The following is a 20,460-nucleotide window of genomic DNA, read 5'->3' as shown; positions in this document are numbered from 1 at the left end:
CGACACACTGTATAAGAATACAAAATGTAACCGTGGCACAAGTGAACCGAACAAACCACTACATGGACAAAATGTATGGCACATTGCATTTCAGAATGCGGTGGTAAATCGCATCACATCCATGTTCCTCCATTTGTCTGTTGAAATAACCTACAAGCTTGCATTACCTGTTTTAAATTACAAGCCTCAAATTTATTTTGGATGCTGTAATATTTCAGAAAGGAAAAGTAAACTGGGCGTAATTACCACTAGCTACGTCTTCGACATCAACCACCTCCGCTGGTGTGTACAGAGCTCGGGTTGCCTGTACTGTCCGCAGGAAATTGTGCAGAGCAACAGTGGCGAGCACGATGTTACCAGCCCTCTCTCGAGAGTGACGAATAGGTGATTGGAAAATACGCCACCTGTTACTCAGGACACCAAATGCATTCTCGACGATGCGTCGCGCTCGAGACAGCCTGCAGAAACATTTTACCAGCTTATAGTTATTTATCGTTGTTAGAATCCAGAATGCACCTTTTGTCCCCTCTCTTAAACCATGGTAGCAAACTCTACATGAAAATGCCAAGGTAGAGATACAATTCAAATGTAATTTCATCCACAGTATCTCTTACAAAGGGACCTTTTAAACAAGTAACAAGTAGAACATTAGCAGGACACCCTTATATGGTTTATGCACTGACGTCAGCCCTCCGGAGGGCCCCAGTTGGGATCGCCGCCATAACTTAGGTACCACGATAGTTTTGGTTTTCCCTCATTGACGTCTGCCTGCTAGTGAAGTCCCTGCGAGCCGTTTCTACTTTACATTATCGTTTAATCAGCATGACATAATCCACCACCGACCCGCGTCAGTATTTGACAAACTTGTAGTTGCTCTGGATCACCCGGTATATGCAGCTCCATCTACAAATCAAGGCTTCGTACCTGTAGTTGAGAATTCTGGAGGATGGTGTTAGACCATCCTTCACAGAATACGGCCGCACGAGATACGGCTTCAGGCCAAACCCCTCGTCTCCTATTATTACGAAGGGGGCACTTGTGTCCGAGCCAGGTAGATGTCTTGGGCGTGGTAGGGCACAAGTGCTCTCCTCGATCTCTTGCTTCAGGTCGCAGGAGCCCCAGACGCCACTGTCGTTCATCCTCCCGTTCCTCCCAACGTCAACATAGATGAACCTCATATCAGCATTTACAAGGGCCATCAGAATGATACTGAATGATCGCTTCTAGTTGAGCCAACAAAACACGCGGTGATCTAGTTGAATGATGGCAAGGCTCCACTGTTGGGAGGCGGTCGGATGACGACATGCTTGCCGTCTAGGGCACCGCGACAATTGGGGAATTGCCACAGTTCCTGGAACCTGTCGGCGATAGCACACCACTGGTCTTGCGTTTTTGGGACCTGTAGAAAAGCAAGAGTAACAAAACCATTTGCTCAAAGACATTGCTCTAGGTGGGAGAAGCTGTGATTCGTGGTGCAGGATACTCACTATGACATAGTCCTCCCTTAGTGTCTTGCATATGGCCTTGCACACGTCGGCAATGTTCGTTGAGATTGTGTTTCTTGCCACACGAAAATTACCTTCAAGAGAGGACTGTGTTTCTCCTCGAATAAATCGCCAGCATCATACATCAGTGTCAAGGCATGTTAATTAACAGTTTGCAACTTAAATAAATGATACGTGTACAGCAGATGCAGGCTTAAAGGAGCATTAAAGTGGTATCTAACATGGCCCAAAATTGCTGTCATCTTGTAAAGCAGTATGTGAAAAGCATTCCCACAAAATCTTTCTGTCCAAAGTTGTATCACCACGGTGCAATTAATTTGGAAAATCGCTGCCGCGGTGACAAGCCGGAGCGCTCCAACTGCAGACCACACCCACTCTAGTGTGACGTTCGTGGTAGAGAGCCCCTCATTCGTTCGTAGGAAAAACCGTCTGCTACGAACATTGCTAGCTGCTTCTTCGTGACTTCTATTATTTATATGATTTATATCACGTTTTCTTTAAAAGAAGAAGCATATACGCAGCGTTAGAAAATAAGATTACGATCACAAGAGTAATATATCCGTGGCTTCTGTGCAATCTCAGAATTCACAGCAGCAGAAAGCTATTGCGAAGCGGTAGTGTGGAGGCGGTATTGTGGCGCCACCTGTTAGCCACTGATCCAACTGTGCGGTGAAAACTGTCGGACAGGCTGCACACTGTCGAGAAGCACGGGGTTTTTGCTGTACAAACGCAGTTAATTTCGGGCTGCACCACTCGTTCTTCCCGTGGTGCCTGCGGTCCCAAAAAATCGTGGTTGTGTCGTTGACAGCCTTCAAAACCTTCGTTTCGGACATCACGAAGCCGGAGAACGCATGGCGTCTCCCAAGCGGTAGCAGATGCTCCGGCCTGGGCGATGTTGCTCACCTCGATCATGTGATCCCAAGTCCAATGAGGAGCGTCCTCACCACTTGCGTCACATCGTGACGTGTGTGGTGGCGCTCATCACGTGCCTATCGTGAAGGCGAAGGAGGGTGTTTCGCGCGCGGGAGGTTCGGGGAGCTATTGCAGGCGTCCCAATTTAGCTACGGTTGCACTAATTGTGGGAAAACTGTGAAAACTGCCAAAAACAGAAAAAAGTTGTGGGCCTCTAGACTGCTCCTTTAAAAGCAGCAGAAAGCTAGTCGGTGAACATAAACACCAGTATAGACCAATGCTTTGTGCAATGCATTTTTAAGAGGTTTTTGCACAGTTCCGGAAAGCAAAAGTAATGTGAAAGTGCTCAACATATTCTCGTTGGCTTCAAAATTTCAATTACTACAGTTTTCTTCATCAAAGCAGAGCAGTGTAAAAATATCATTCTTTATGCTCCAGTTTCGGTTTCGCTTCGCAATTTTCGGCATGGCACGTAACGTCATCGTCCTTTTCCGCGAGCTTTTCCTCGCTTTCTGACAGCTCCGACGGACGAACAGATGATCGTGTTCGATCGAAGCAAAGCACTTCAATCATGAAGACAACCAAGAGTTGGAGACGATGCGATGAGACCCAGATGCGACGAGATATTGCAAACGGGTTCTGCTTTAGTTGCTTTGCATGGGCGCATGTCAGATCTGGCATCCGTTTCGGCCTGTGCAGAAAGCCTTTAACGAACGTGTGAACCACACATCCAAGCGCATTTATCTCGCTCACGTGTAGCTAGGTGCCGGAGCGTTATGGCCAGGCGCTCCCCTGGGTGAATGGCCTCGCGAAACGGCGTGTCGAGACGCCGTATTAGAGGTCCAACCTTGGCAAGAAGGAGCTCCAATGTGTTCGTGTTCATTCGCAGCAACCGGCGATAGGTTGCTGTGTCCTCTAACGCCAGCTCCCGCAGAAGGTTTTCATAGCACCCTGGGTGCTTCCTGCGGAGAAGCCACTGTCTACTCCACTCCCTTATCCGTTGTGGTGGGCTGACTTCGTCTTCTTGTGCAAAAATTAAGAAAGATTGCTGCACCGTGTCGTCTATTGCGTCGTCTGCCATCGCGATCGAAAGCGCAACTAGCAAAATGGTATGCGAATACGTATGCGCGCGCGCTTTGCTCGTCTTCGTTTATCATTGTCGGTGGTGCAGTGTGACTGCTGTCGGCGTCGGTGTTTTGTTGGTCTCACGAGATACAGAGTCTGCCGACAAAACATCGTGTCGGCCACCAATTTGTCGGGCGTTGCTGTCGCTGCAGTGTGACTGTGCTGCAGACACCGACACCGACGGCCCCACCAACGGTGTTGGCCGACAAATCGGTGTCAAGTTGTTGCAGTGTGACACTTCTATAAGGAACTCATGGTCATTGCAAATAGCGGTTTTCATGGTAACAACGTGTAGTGCTTATACCCTGGCGCCTGTAGGTCTGGTGTCTGTGAACCACACCAGACCGCTCTAACGGTCACATTAAAACACTACGTCTGTCTAGTGCACACACCAAGCATTCTAGAAGGCACCAGAATCATTCTGGTGTTGTAGTCGGCCACTCTGGTGTTGACATCAGGAGAACTCGACAGCACCAGAATCACCCTGGTGTCACGCCAGAAATTTTTGATGTGCACATTACAAGCATAAAAAGAGTCTAGTGTTAACGCCAGGAACATCAGAAAACACCAGAATAATTCTGGTGATTTTTTCAATCGTGTGAAGACCGGCGGAAAGTGATGTAATACGGGACAAGGCATACTTCAGTTATACACACTGTTAGGGGGCAGTATTAAACGTCTGATCACTGGTATGCATCAAACGTTTGTCTGCTTACCTTTCATTCCGGTGTTCGGCTATGGTTTGAACGTCTTTGAAATCCACGAAACGAAATAATCGTCTACCCCCATGGACGCCACCTGCACAATGGTCAGACGGGTCGGAGGAAACGAACGCGAGCGGCGGTGGTGGTGCAGTAATTACAGTACAGTACAGTACGGTACAGTAATTAGGTTACTGAAGGCGCCAACTACTTCCAATTTTGCCGCAAGCTCTAGGGCACGATTGTGCTTCCGAATTTTGCCTTGAGCTACTTGTTTGATGATGGTGAAAGGCAGTGATGGCCAGTAGTTAACTACATGTAGTTAAACTACTAGTTAAACTATCTCATTGTAGTTAAAAAGTAGTTATCAACTACTTGCAGAAATGTAGTGGCAACTACTAGTTAAACTACTATTTTAAGTAGGTAACTACAGTAATTAGGTTACTGAAGGCGCCAACTACTTCCAATTTTGCCGCAAGCTCTAGGGCACGATTGTGCTTCCGAATTTTGCCTTGAGCTACTTGTTTGATGAGAACGGGGGTGCAGAGCAATTGTGTCGTGCATGTGTACTAAATCTTCACTGTTAATTACAGGTGTGCGAATATTGAAATTTTCGAATTCGAATCGAATATCGAATATCACACATAGGATAACGGCTTCTAAGAGTTCATTAAGTTAATTAAGCCCCGAAAACAAGCATCGTCACAGTTGTGTTCTGCCGATCCTTAGAAAAATGTCCCAAGTGCTAATGAGGAATATGTATTAATGTATTGGCTTAGCATAGGGCATACATGCTTATATGCACATGTACAGTAAAATTATTTTTACAATGAAACAGTGTGCTGTTCTCATGAGGCAAGCTGAATACCGCAAGAAACAACTTTCATTTCAAAAATCTTTCATGAACAGTGAACACCTGTGTTGGCATTGTAAAGTGCTGGTGAAACAGACAGAATGGAAGTGAAGAGCAATGGCATGTTCAGAGTGTGGGATGATTTAGTGATGAGCACCTCAGAAGGAAAATGATGGTGGCAAGTGATCTCTTCTTGCATTGACAATGCCTTCCGCATTTGTCGTGAAGGCGAGAAAGTGCACGGTTTCACTGCTCTCACGCGTGAGACCACCGTTAGTTACGGTAATGCATAGTTTGGAACGGCCTCATACATTATAGCGCAGTAAAACTGCGATCCTCGACGATGTTGTATGGCTGTATCACGCGTGATTGTTTCCGCGACGTTCGTGTTCAGCGCTCCTTTCATTTCACGGCGGAAATATGCGCGCGGGCCTCAAACTTTGTCGCGCCGACGGCGACGCGCGTGAGTCGCGAGCAAAATCGCTCCGTGAAGGTCGGACTTAAGGCTATATATGCGTCTTGCTATCATCTGTAACAACAGCTAGCGCAGTTTAAAATGACTGCAGCGTTACTGTTGCCCTAGTTGGCGCTTTCATACGGTCGCAGTGCGCCGGAGTTGGAGAAACTATGTCGAAATATCAACACGTCCCACTCCTCGATTATCGCCGTCATCGCACCCGACCATGAGTCTATCATATATCGCTGACAACCACAAAACGAAACCGAAAAAGACGCATTCGAAACGCAGGTTTTGGCTGTGCATGCAATTGGACGCTGAACAGCGGTGTTCAGCTCAACGTCAACAAAATTTCGATATTTAACCGTAATTTCACCGAACTGTAGGCCTCATACGAATGTTCAGCGTTCGCTAGCAATCCACTAAAGCCGCGACAGTGCTGACGATGTATGAAACGTACCGCGGTCTCGGGTTTCGCTGGGGCGGAGTCTAAAATGGCGACCGCACACAACTCCGTACTAGTTTCGGTTTCGGTTACCGAACGTATAGCGACGCATTCGCAAGCGAGCGTACCTGGGAAGCTCCGCGCGTCGCTTTGCAGCTGTTCTACTATTCATGTTCGTCGCCACAACGTACAAATTCCAGTGTGCAGCCCGAAACAGCTTCGGAATAAGCTGCTCTGATATGCGAAAAAAAAAAAAAAAATGAATACATATTCGAACTTTTACGAATATTGGAAAACTTCGAATATCAAATTTTCGAATACGAATACGAATCGAATATCGCAAATATTCGAAATTTCGAATATTTGCATACCTCTAGTTTTAATGCTTGTCTAGTGAAGCCTCATATGCTGTGAAATAATTCTGCAACTTAGTTTATCGCGTAGGCATAGAAAGAATCCCGCCGCAAGCTTTGTATTTGACGATCGTAGCAATGGCTTGAGCCAAAGTTTATTATTGCTTGTGATTGATATTTAGGTGTCCAAGAACACTACAAGGGATTGGTGTTGGTGGACAACGTTAAGTAGTTATAGATGTAGTTAAACTACATTGCAGTAGTTAAAAAAGTAGTTTTAACTACTCCCCTGAAAAGTAGTTGAACTACTAGTTAAACTACTCAATCGCAAAGTAGTTAGTACTTATAGTTAAACTACTGTAGAAGTAGTTAGTGGCCATCACTGGTGAAAGGACTCGCCGTTGTCGGCCTCACTAAACTCACCTAGATGTGTGTCCAGGGGAGACTTCTTAGCGAACTGTACCGACATATGTCTGAAAGTGTGTGAGGAAAATCCAGGAAAAACGTCAGACAGCACAGCGATCGAATCCACCGACTGAATGAGTACATAGCCTGAGTACATAGCCGGAATTCGGCGGGAAATGCAGTGGCGACGCTATATTCGAAGTGGAGAACCCGCTCACCGTTACTTCCCTGACTTTATTCTCTCATTGTCACATAAGCGCCATCGCATTAACATCTGTTTTGAAGTCATCGAGCCTTGGTCGGGGTACCGTTCAGTCCTGGTTTGCAGCATTAAAGCCGCGCACAAATGTGAAGCTTTCCTCATCCAGCAGCCACTAACAATGACGGCGACAAGACCCTCGATCGGAATAAAACGTGTCGCTCTTTCCACTTTGTCTCGATAAAGGGGGAGCCGAGAGTTTCGCAAACGCAAATTTCACCGATCATACTTCGCAAAGCGACGTATCTTCGGCTGTCAAATTTCTGTACAAATCTTGTGAAAAACTCATTGATTTTGACTGGAATACTGTGCTATGGCGACAGGCTTCCCAATCCATGCAGAAAAATGCTACCTTTCCTTGACTAATTCGCCAGTTCATTTAATAAAGTTATCTTAGTTAATGCATTGCACGAATTCAAACAACCTCATTCTGAGACAAAAGTCTGTATGAATGTATTGCAAGTATATTTTTATTTTTTGCATCGGCGAAACCGAAAACCGAACGGTTAAATGCAGTTAATTACCGGTGTTCTGTAATAACTACAGAAACCAATAGTGGCGGGCTATAAATTTCGAACTCATTTAGACATTATAGCCCCAACATTAGAAAGGGTTCGGTCTCTCTGTACAGAATTCCTTTAATGGGTACCACCCAATAAAAAAAAAACACGACCCAACTCACATCCCGGGTCCGGTAGGCCTGGTGTTAACCCGACCCACACCGACCAATACCAGGTTCGCTTTCGGTCCGCGACCTGAACCTTACTAGCTTGTACTGGCCTGATCAGAATTCGGGACATTACGGTTTTCTTCAGGCAGGATAAAGGCAGACCCAGCCCGGAACCAACTGGAAGAGACCTGAACGGCCGCGGATTCCTCTTGATCCGGCTTGATTAAAAGCAGAGCTGGGCTGATCAAGTTTGATCCGGAATTTTCGTACGGGATTAGATGAGTCACAAACCTTTGATACCTAATTAGCACCCAAGCAGCGTATAGTAACGAAATAACGAGTAGAGCGTGTTGGTTTAGTGTTGCACAGTCATATATGCATGTTGCAAACCAGAATCCCTGCATGGTGCCTTCTTATCGTCCACTGTTGAACATTATGCTTGTGCTGTCTTGTACGTATTTTTTTTTTTTTTTTGCATGAGGTATCATTATGTTCAACACTGGAGCATCAGAAAAAACACGCATCCTGACATACAACACCAGAACACACACACACAGACAGACAGGCAGAGGGATCTTGGTGTAGAACACCAGGGAATTCTGATGTTAACGTTGGAGGAGAAATGTCCTAAATCACAGGTCCCCTAAAAGTACGAGAATGGTTGTTGTTTTTTCAATGGGGGAGCTTGGGAGTACCCACTGTGAACAGCCAGTAGGCAATCATGAGGATTGTAAAGCCTTCTTGTGCATCAATTATTCTTAGAACAAAAACTGTGTCGACGTACATATGAAGCTGCTCAGCATACACAGCAGAGTCCCCTGTGTACACAACGCATGGGGTAACAGGAATTGCAGCTTCCTGTAAGTAATACAACGGTAGGTTAGTAAAGTGCTATGTGCTATTTTGACACGTCCCCCCCCCCCCGAAAATATGCGTGTAAGGAAGGAAAACTATATCTATAAATATACTCAGTGTCAGATAGTTCTAGAATGCTTGCGCATCACCCATTGTTACGGTATTTAACAAATTTCGTCGGGAAAGAACGAGCAGTTGTTTATATTATAAACTTCTCTATTCGAAAACAAAACAAAAACGTAGAGACTTTTTCCGTACATCAGCTGTACGGAATTAGGAGACATGTCCTACGGAGTCTGTAAGTTAAGGACTCGGTAGGACTGTAGAGACTCCGTAGGACTGTAAGACTCCGTAGGGCTGCACAAACTTCGTAGGACTGTACAGGGTCTGTAGGGCTGTACGGAAAGTGCAGGTGTGCACAGTATCCGCAAGGCTGTATGGGTCATAGTCACTGCATAATCAAATATGTAGAGGGCACTGTGTGAACAAATTTATGTATTTAAAAAACTAACAGCAGCTGATATTACATTGTTTCCGGTAATCTGCCAGGATCCGGTTCCTGCGGCATGCACGTTCCTTGGCCTTCCTTGGGTTTCTCGCGATGTGTGCTTCAAAAGCATATCGGAAAGGAAAAAAAAAATACATGTGACTCTTATTAGCAACGCTGTAATCATGCCCGAGAAGGTGTAGAGCGTGTTGGTTAAAATGCATGATGTTCTTGCGTGTGTTTTTATGTTTGTTTTTGAGTTTTTCAGCTCCCACCCGGTGGAAGAGCCCTTGGAGCTGATGGCTGACAAGGCGAAGGTGCCCACGCCGCAGTCAGACGCTATCGCAACGGCAGAACTCCTGTCACGCATGACGGAGTTGTGCTGCCACAGATTTTCTGTTAAAAAATGCCAAAGAGAAAGGAAACTGTTAATGGGAGCAGGGTAATTGACATGCAGTTATACTCATCGTTTATTCTTTTCAAAGGAAGAACATACGAATGAGCCACGTGCACCCATCAGTCAGCTCTGGCATCAAAATGCTGCAAAGAGAAAGGAAACTGTTACAGGGAGCAGGACAATTGACATGCAGTTATACTCATCGTTTATTTTTTTCAAAGGAAGAACATACGAATGAGCCATGTGCACCCATCAGTCAGCTCTGGCATCAAAATACTGCAAAGAGAAAGGAAACTGTTAATGGGAGCAGGGCAATCGACATGCAGTTATACTCATCGTTTATTCTTTTCAAAGGAAGAACATACGAATGAGCCACGTGCACCCATCAGTCAGCTCTGGCATCAAAATACTGCAAAGAGAAAGGAAACTGTTAATGGGAGCAGGACAATTGACATGCAGTTATACTCATCGTTTATTTTTTCAAAGGAAGAACATACGAATGAGCCATGTGCACCCATCAGTCAGCTCTGCCATCAAAATACTGCAAAGAGAAAGGAAACTGTTATAGGGAGCAGGGCAATTGACATGCAGTTATACTCACCGTTTATTTTTTTCGAAGGAAGAACATACGAAGGAACCATGTGCACCCATCAGTCAGCTCTGGCATCAAAACAGTTCAAAGAGAAAGGAAATTAGACTCACTGTTTTATTTTTTCAAAGGAAGAACATATTAAGATGGTGCACACAAAACACGGAGACGGCACGGAACTTCTTCTGGCAGCGTTCATATAAGGACATCTGATCATGACTCTCTCGTATGTACTGCTTCATGTGCGACACTATCTCTATATTCGTAGTGAACAGACGCAAACACGAATGGACGTGACATACCTTCGTGGTTTCGGAGAGCAAATCGATTCGAGGCGACCGCCCTGGTGTGTTCTTGTAGCGTCCCAAAATGTGACATCCGAGCTTTGCATAGTTCGTGTACACACATAATGCATGACAGCACGGTATTCTGCTCGCTTCATGTACACCTCTACGGTGGCCAACTAGCTCATCAGAGTGTTAAAAACACAAGGGCACCTTCCGCAACGATACATTACAATAAGAGTGCCTTGATCACCCTACGAGCCAGGACGCATGACACACGGAGAACTAGGAAGACCCTTCACAGCAAACGCGAGCCACGATTTCCTGGTGTCCCATAAGTTGAACAAAAACTAGGGGCGGTTTACTGGCCACTTGTCGGTGCGTAGCGCAGCGTCGTCTTCATAGTAACGCGTGCTGCACGTGACCCGCTTCGTCGTCAGAAGGAAGAAGTGACCTTACTCGCAGCCTGCCACCGTCGCCAGGCGTGTGGCGTTCGTAGCCATTGGGCGAGGAGGTCAGCCGACGCAAAACGCTGCGATGTTCGTCGTTGAAAATGACGCTCGTGTAGCGTTTCTAGTGGAACAAACAGCCGCTTCAGTGAAGTCAAGGAGGACATTTTGTGTTCACAAGGATGTCTTCACGTGGTTGTCAGAAGAGCAGTTTGTTTCCTTCTTCCGACGTTCCAAAGCCTCGTGTATACACATACAGGATGTATATGGAAACATGGACATGACATCGAGTGTCTCCCATGTAGGGAATGTTATCACCCACAAGCTGAGTTAGTGTGTTTGTAACCCACCATTGTGAAGTTAACTTCGTCTTGCAACAAACATGACATTTCTTTATTTATGAAATATTTGGACACTGCAATAAAAAAAAAAGCTAGCAATACTTGCGCTATTCATTTGTATGCTTTTTCTGCAGAAGCTTGTGCGCATAATATTGTGATATTGGAACCAGTTCCTACGGGAATGAGCCAGCACGTATTTTATTGTCCGTATTGTTAGTTACTCTGATTGGCATACCTAGTATAGGCTGTCAATGCTTCCTGCGGTCCGCCGTTGTTGTTCCACCATTCTCCTTCGTTCTTCAAGGAGTTGGTGCGATATTAATGGTGGCACCTGCCTCCTCCTCCGTCGACATCTGCCTCCGCTCCACACATTTTGAGCTTGGCTGCTTGCTGTAGCCGGCAACTCTCTGGAAGCCTCAGAAGGCTGTGTGTCGCCCTGAGCTCTTACCCGAATAACTGCTTAGTTTAGTTGTACAACTAAAATGGAGGAGGAGGTCACTCGAAAAGCTCAGCAAGCACACCGTAAGTCCACCAAATAACTTTATCTTCGTCAGTATAGCAATCTTCCACGCGGCGTATAGTGCACAGATTACCGTCCTCGTCTTCTACGAATGTAATGCTAAAATAAATACGCAATTAATCCTCACCACATATTCGCGCGAAAAGAAAAAGAGACAGCTCCGAGCACCGAAGGATTCTCCTCGAGCCGATGACGGCAGCAGACGACACTGCACTGCATTCGCATTGGTTGATTCGTGTCTTACGTGCTCACCTAGCGAAGTATGTGCAAGAAGGTTTCTTTCCACGCGGTAACAAAATTTATATTTCTTAGAGGTAAATACAAAGTAAGTTAATGTCGTCAAATTTAGGCTTTTTGCTTGATAGACTTGCGTCTGCCATCGAGAGTAGCGTCATTGCTCCTCGCGCTGGCGAGGCTCGCCTACCCAGCGGACGACGGTGGCCTTACTGCCCACTTCAGACCGTGCGTCGGCAGCACGAGCTTGCCCGACGGTGGGCGTTGCCACGTTAGGCCGACGCACCGATGCAATGGCCAGTAATCCGCCCCAGGCATACGGTGCATCGCGCTCCAATCGCAAAGAACAGGATGTGCGAACAGAAATGTGCTTACCGGACTATGTGCATTCACGAGATTGAGATTTACAACAACCGCTTCGTCCTCCTTCGTCAACCATCGTCCGCGCACCATGTTCCGCTTCCGGCGGTTGCGAATGGGGGCGATACCCCGTACTTGGCTTGACCTTGCCTCCGCATTGAAGTTTTTGGCCGGCGCATGATGATGGCGCCACCGTTTTACGTAGTTTTTACAGTATTTTTGATTGCGGTAACACGCCGTCGTCAGATACTATTAAACACCCGTAGAAATCACAGTATTTTTTCACAGTGTACCTCACTGTAACCAGAGGACGTCAAGGATGGGATCTGCGCACCACTGACGCCATCGCGCAATTCCGTGTCAACTAAACCTCGCTCCTGTGAAGATAAAGTAGAACCAAATGAGTACATATGTCCCCAAAAACAGGAGTATGGAGCACATGGTACAACAGGTGTAGATCAGAGATGGACACACAGGCCTTGATTTTTGGGCCCGCCTGGTCGCAACTTTCCATGTCGTCTGTGCCTTCAAGGGAGAGTCCGGACCCCGACGGGCATTCAGGTTCTGCTTTCAAAAGATTGTACCCCACACGGATATACTGCATGCAATATACATACTGTAATTATAAGGAATCATATGCTAGCGTCCGTTTAGTTCAGGTTCAGGGGCTCCGGACTGTCCTTTTATCCGTACACTCATGAAACCCAACCCTGCTTGCTACTACAGAACGCTGCAAGCGTATAGCTTTGCTACAATTGCGGCTCCGAATGTGAGGTTGCTCCTGAGCGCAGGATTGTTTTGTTCTTCCCCCGAACATCAGATGCGTTTAAGACAGGAGGAAAACAGAGTTAGATGTGCAGCTTCGTGATGCCACAAATTGGGGAATAGGAGCCGCAGGAACCAAACACTCCGCCCAGCAGCGAAATGCGGTAAACAAGAACGCAGCTGTGTGGCTCACGTGATCGCGTGCAACCCCGGTGACTGGAACTGAGGGCGAGAAGACGATTCCACAACTATGTGTAATCCGCTTCTCTGCTTGCGTACAAAACCCTAGGTTTCGAATGTCAGGCGGGGGAATTTTCAAACCATTATGAGAAAAAACATCCCAGTTTTAGGAAAAGCTGTTGCATAGATTTCGTCAAGAAATGTACATGCAACTGGAACGCACGTCCTGCTTGCGGAACTTCTCACGCGGCTTCGCGGAACCCAGAATCTTCGTGCTAGGCTTTTGGTCCGAATCATTTTTCTATGACAAGGCTCTACACATACAGGGTGTCCCAGAAAACGTGTCATTGAATTATAATAAAAAAACTATACCACCTAGAGTAATGCGGTCAATGGCATGTGTTCTTACGGGGTTTTTGCCACCTCCTGATGTGAATGTTGTGTAACGTAGGTTTAATTATGTAAATTTTTGCGTGCTTAAGTCGGAAATTTGCCAAGTAAAGGTCACTTTTTTACCCCACCAATGTGAAGAGCGTGTCTAATTTACTCAAATTAATGATAATTGACAGGGATATTCGGGAGCTATCACATCCGAAAAAATAGCCGAACATCGTGCTCTACGGAGCTCCCACAGAATAGCGCACGATGAATTTTTCAGCGCAATCTTTGTCAGACCGACGAAAGGAGGTTGGAAACCCAGCCCACCCCGGCATCGCAGAAAGAGATAACACAGGTATGGCTTATCACGTCCGACTTTCGCTGGGATAATGCTTTCCCTCTCCCAATTTTAGGAACTGTTACTTTTTCTACTATCACTCTGTGGGCTGGCGTTTGAACCTCCTTTCGTCGGACTGAGAGCGCTTGCGCTCAAAAAGTCATCGCGCGTTATGGTCCGGTGATCCGAAAAGCATGATATTCGGCTATTTTTTCCGGTGGGATAGCTCGTGAATATCACTGTCAATTATCATGAATTTGAGTGAATTTGGCACGCTCTTCATATTGGTGGGATAAAAAAGTGACTTTACTTGGCAAATTTCCGAGTTCAGTTCGCAAATATTTACATAATTAAACTTACGATACATTGCATTCACGTCAGGAGGTGGCAAAATCCTGATAAGAACAAATGCCGTTGACCGCATGATTCTAGGTGGCGTAGTTTTTTTATTATAACTCAATGACACGTTTTCTGGGACACCCTGTATTAGCATGCAGGTTGTCGAATGAAACTGTTATTTCTGCCAAACTAGAACCGATATTTTTTCACATCCTCAAGTGGAACCAAAGCTGGATGGTCGAACATTCACCAAAGTGAGAAAATATCAGTTGAGCACTGTGGTGTCTACCTCTAGACAAGCCTGATATGGACAACTCACCTGTGTGGCATCTGCAGTACAAGTGACAGGATTGGAGGAACCAGGATAGGAGTAGCTCATGCTGTCGACTGCTCCTGTACTAGGTACGACATGACAAGTGCACGCCGTGAGATATCCGTCGCCCCTTGAAATGTGAGGATAACCTTCACACTACCGGGTGCACATTACAGCATGCCGAAAACGGCCTGTAAATTTAGCACGCTTTCCAAAACCAAGGCCCCAATCACCTTCGCTTTTGCAATACGTGTATAGCTCAAAGGAACAGTCTCGTGGCCACAGGGCGATTTCGAAACTCCACTGAAATTAGGCTCACGTGGTAAAGAGACAGACAACGATACAAGTCCCTGCCTCAGAAACCAAGTATTACCCGAGAATGCTGAAGAAATATAGAGGCCAGATGCCATGTGCTTTGACTTTCCCCCTGTCTTTACGTCATATAGAATGAATAAAATGAAAAAGGAACCCTGCCTTAAAGGTCAGCTACGCCGATTTCCCGTTGTGTTGAAACGGTTGTGATATTCAGAACGAGCACATCCAACTGCCCCCGAAACGCACCTTCGTTTCTCAATTTTGTCTTCCTATTACGAAAATTAATTCATCAAAGAAACCAAAACAAGCCATGGGCGCAGCCATTTTTGTGACGTAGATGGGATAAACCTGCTCCATCTACGTAGATAGAGAATCGTGCGTCTGATTGGATGAAAGCTGAGGCTTTCTCTGACTTCCCTGGCGTCTTCTCCCGTTTGCGAGGAAATCCAGTTATGGCCGCCGGCTACGATGAGCGTTTCGTCCGGGGTAATCCCGAGAACTATTGAACGATGGAAACAACAACGGCGAACTCACCTCAACATCGTTTTCGGCGTGCCATTCACGTCAACCCGTTTGCTGCTTTTACTACAAGTGCAGGAATGGCAGCGATTGAGCAACAACGTGAGACTTGGTGATCGTTTGAGCATATACCTGCAGAGGACTGGTCTTCAAAGAAAGAAGGCCGTATTTCTGCCCATGCACATCGTGCGATTGCCAGGCTTGTTATACGAGATACGTATATTGTGCAGCATCATAGCGCGACTGCAATGAACGACGTAGGAATGTATCGTGACCACTCGAATTGCACTCGTTGAACCATTCGTGGGTTATATGAATGTGCTCAATAGAGTTGCCCCGCACAAATAGTGTTGGATGTAGTTTTGTAGTGTGTTGTTTATCTCGTAGAGCGCATCGCGGCATGTAGGTCGAGAGCCCTTATACGTATTTTTTTGCATGTTTACTTGAGTGTGCGCATTGTTCTATACCACACAGGCCATATTTCATTCATAATAGTTTCGCAAATAAACACGTACGGGTCGATCTCATATTGCTTTTGAGTTAGGCATAGTGTCTTCAGATCAGGGTATGTGTATCCTGTTTGCTGGGCCCAACAGGTGTTATTAAGGGTAGTGCAACATTTCCCACTTCTTGAACCATGCTAACATTGCCAGGATAAGGAACATTACACTGTGCTGTGTATTCGACACTCAGGTGTCTCGCGACGTAAACCCCCAATTATTATATTGGGTACTCCACATGTTCAACCAGTCAGCACTTCCCATATCCTATTTTTTTTAAACATGTGCTTAAAATTCCACAACTGCCACTCAAGTAACTTTGCCACCAAATTAGTCAGTGACAAAAGGTATATGTACTTTATCACAAATTTAATAAACTTGGTGGAAATGGTTGATGGTGTCCTCTGCCTTGTACGGTGCACTTAATAGCAAAATACACAATAGTCCAAATGTTTTCCTTGTCCACAAATGCCCTGTCAAAGCTGAAAGACTCTTATCAAAATGGGGAAGCGGGCTTGCTTGTCCAGAGAAACAAATATGAAACTGCAGTGCTCAACGTAAATAACTGCATGCTCAGCAACTAAGGCTGGTGATGCCGAAGACCTAATATTTCTACGTTAAAAGGAACAAAAGAGAAAAGACCACTGCGGCGTATTAATGTTGTTTTAAAAGTATAACACCACAAAATTTGTGTCAGTTGAGAGTCAGTTGGTGTATTTAGTTATGTTGGTCACCTCCTGCACCAATTTTTAATAAGATTCAAATGCGTTGCTACCAACCAGGACCTAAGCCTGACCTATGATCTAATAATAATAATAATAGTATCTATCTATGACCTATATGGACCCTCACCACTAGTTTGGTCCAGGTTTCACACGTGGCTTCTAGTGAAGTTCGAAGCTGCTTTGTAGGGCTGACAGGAGACTTGCAGAGTAGAGAATTTTTTATTTATATTTTCCATAGAACATGTAAAAAACAATGTGCTGTACCAACTGTATTCAAAGAAATACAAATATACTTTGTTTTAGCTATGTGCATATTAGCAGATCACAGGTGATCGATGACACACAATGGGCCACAAGGGTGAGAACACAAGAATACTACCACTGCAGGTACTGTCCTGAAATTCTAAGTCAACATTTGTCAGAAAGCAATGACCACGCACAGCCTAAGGATCATATTTAGCTCCTTCCATTATTCTTTTTATTGACAGCATGTTGGCTGCCATCCAGTCCATGAAAGTGACCCTTATCGTTGAAAGAACGGTTCAACAGCAAGCGAGCTGGTGATAGTGTCCATGATGGCGAAACCTGAAGAGGAGATACAAGAAGGGACATAAACACGCTATGTTGAGACATTGTGTATGTCCCTTCCTATCCCTCGTCTCAGGGTTTTTCGCTATGGACCTTCATGATGTTTCCTTCCGGAAACTTGACATATTTTTATGTAGAATTGTGAAGGTACAGCTAGGTGCTGTTAGCAAATCACACAGTACAATTCTTGAAACAAGAATCCATAGAAGGTACACAATCATCTTCAGCATTGCACACATCTATGGGACATGTTAATCACTTTGGAATGTCACAGACAGGTCATGGAGGCCGGCACATGATTAGTGGTGTTGAACAGACAACTATTTGTCATATTTTAGGCACAAAAAGCAGTTTTGGCACCTGCATGTTGAGACAGATGTATCTCTACATACTTGGCCATGACACAAGTATATGAAGCAACAAATGTACTCTCTAGTTCATTATGGTTTTTAGTCAACACTGCCAAGAATGTGAGAACACAGTCTTTTACCACCTACACTCTTCAAAATGACCTTCACACACGACACATTGTAGGTCAACGAGACTCCAGAATAATGTCCTCTCCCTCCCCATTAGCTGAAAACATTTTTCTACAACCTTGCATAAGGGGAAGTTAGTACAAGAAACGCACACATTCCTTTTTTCAGCAAATTAGTATTCAGAGCATTACCATACTGTGGTAGGCCTGCAGTGCATTACGTGGTACAGCACACACTGTTAAAAATTTCACCGTAGAACATGTCCCCCATTCTAATGACAGTCTTCTCCAGTTTTTCAAACTGCCATTTCCCATAGTGCTTTATGGTATGACACAGTATTTCTAAATCTTTACTGTAGTTTACTGGTTGTAGCAGAAAAAAGACATCACTGTTCTCGATCACAGGACGCAAGCCATAAATGCTATACGGAAACAGTACATGCTGCTCTCTAGCAGTTGTTAGTGTTTGGACATGGTATGGTGCATGCAGGGTAAATTCCATGGTTAAAATATCCAAACGTGAACAACTGTTAGATTACATGATGTAGAATGCTCTATAGTACAGTCTGACCTCCAAAGTCTGACACCTCCCTACCTCGGACAACTCCCCACGATTTCATTGCACGGGCAGGCTCCCATTGAAACTACATGGGGACGAAATTCTCTATGTCGGACACCTCCCTATCTTGGAAGTAGGATAGGGTTTTCCCTGCAAAGTCGGACAAAACCCTGGCCAAACTACCTCAATATAGGCCCATCTTTGCACCAAAAAGACCCAAAATGAGCCAGTGGCCTTGACTTTTGCCCGTTTTTCCCTATACTGGTCACAGCATTTTGTTGCTTTAGTTTTTAGAGTCCAAAAACAAGTGCTGTCAGTCTACATTGTAATTCTTTATGTGAGCACTTGTCTTCAGTTTGTCTAGAGCCTTTGAACGAGCACTGCACCAAAGCTATCAGAAGTGGGCTGACGCTTCAGAGACAAGTCCTTGCTGCTCGAAAAGCTCCAGAGGTAATGCCATTGAGTAGAATCTGAACGGAATTGAATATACTAAAATCAGTAATAATTATCAGTGAAGAGTGGGTAGAGGTACCACCACCAGGTACCACTAAGGACCTTAAATTGAAGAAGGGGGACATTTCTCACAGCTGTGATCTCTTCCATTTTTTGTTGCCGTCATATTCTGTAACTCGGACACGCTTCGGCTGCACCGCGGGTGTACAAAATAGGAAGGTTTCACTTTACGGTCTTTACTTGACTTTACGGTCCCTGTGTCAGTTGTTTCATGTTGTAATTGCGTAGCAGCTGGCCTGTACCTGAGAATAGGTTTGATGCATTGTACACGCACCATACACATGCAGTATGTGGTGTGTTGTGATAGTAATGCCACTGCCAATTGAAGAATAATGCTCCAGGTGGATTGTTTCGGTACAATCTTGAACTATGCATACCAAGGGGTAGGGCATCTGCGTGACAGGTTTACCTGGAAGTAAGAATGTAAATGTTAGCTGAAGTCATTGAATAATTAACATTATCAATATACTGCTGCAGATGATACAAACAATAGCACACATGATGCTCCGATACGTTCTGCAGGAATGTCTCTGTACTCACAATATTAGTACAGCAGCTACAGAAAGGCATAAAACAAGTTTTTATATACGTCGGGAAAGTGGCGCCCCCATCGCCCGGCAGTAGCCGCAGTAGCCCCCTCCCGCATTTACGGTTGGGTCGCCGCGGGAGGGAGACCCCCACGCCTAGCTGTGCGTGGCTGTCCCGTGTCTGGGGAAAAGGGGACCCTGGCGGTTGAGTGGACCCGGAGGATGTTTAGGACCCTTAAGGCCCCTCTGGGAAAGCAACACACCGCTTTGACCCCGGCTTCCCATAGTCGGGTGGTCCTGGAAGGCCCGGCCAGGGCTATCCAGCTTAGTCGCTGCGGCGGCAAGGGTCAACCTCGTGCAGAGCTACGCGCCTGCGCCTGGGTATAGTGTGAGGGCACGTGCCACCGTGCGGAGCACGGTCCCCTGGTTGGGCTCGGTGGTGGGCGGCACGGCCTCCGCACTGAATCACACACACAACACATATGGCAAACAAACCCCTTAAAACCCCCCATGATCGGCGCCTGAAGAGGCGCTGCACCGAAGATAATTCAGCAACCGAGTTTTTTTACCAGAAACAGCCAGCATGGTTCCCTAGAGTCCTTATCATACACGCAGATGAATCTATCAAGTCATTGTCGAAGCTGTCTCCATTTGCAACTGCTAAAGTACTGGAACAGACGATTGGCAAAAATTACACTGCTCGAAAGCTCCGCTCTGGCGACATCCAGGTGGAGGTCCAAGAAAAGGAACAGAGCGTATCCCTCCAGTCCCTGAAGGCAATTGCCGACATACCTGTCACGGTCACTCCGCACAAGACACTGAACATCGTAAAAGGTGTCATTTCAGAGGAAGAGCTCCTGATGTGCTCTGACTCTGAAATTGAGGAGGGTCTCAGAGAGCATGGAGTGGTCAGTGCACGGAGAATAATTATGCGTAGAGACGGCAACGAAATACCAACAAAACATGTCGTACTATCATTCCAACTTCACAGTCTTCCATCTACAATACATGCTGGTTACCTCAACTGCAATGTACGACACTACGTTCCAAACCCAAGGCGCTGTTTTAAATGCCAGCGCTTTGGGCATGGCTCACAGACATGCCGTGGACAAGCAACATGTGCAAAGTGTGCGGGGAAAGACCACGAGTCGCCAACATGTGAAAATGCCGTGAAATGCATCAACTGTAGTGGCAGCCACCCAGCATACTCCAGGTCCTGCCCA

At 45.8% G+C, this 20,460-nt stretch overlaps 2 long non-coding RNA genes across 3 annotated transcripts in view; one reads left to right on the top strand and one right to left on the bottom strand.

Annotated features, from left to right (window-relative positions):
- LOC135388482 (uncharacterized) overlaps positions 1–20,460 on the top strand; it is a 278,759-nt gene that overhangs the window by 222,219 nt on the left and 36,080 nt on the right. The gene's annotated exons all lie outside the window — the stretch shown is intronic.
- Positions 8,838–10,060, bottom strand: LOC135387103 (uncharacterized). 2 transcript variants are annotated; one of them, XR_010420855.1, is made up of 5 exons: positions 10,026–10,060; positions 9,922–9,965; positions 9,790–9,833; positions 9,657–9,700; positions 8,838–9,567 (listed from the first exon to the last, which is right to left on the bottom strand). It is a non-coding gene; the product is annotated as an uncharacterized LOC135387103 (long non-coding RNA). The 2 variants fall into 2 exon arrangements; XR_010420854.1 differs by having other exon boundaries at positions 8,838–9,833.

Source organism: Ornithodoros turicata, chromosome 3, assembly GCF_037126465.1.
Source record: "Ornithodoros turicata isolate Travis chromosome 3, ASM3712646v1, whole genome shotgun sequence".
In the NCBI taxonomy this organism is placed as follows: domain Eukaryota; kingdom Metazoa; phylum Arthropoda; class Arachnida; order Ixodida; family Argasidae; genus Ornithodoros; species Ornithodoros turicata.
This window is presented reverse-complemented; position numbering and strand designations above follow the sequence as displayed.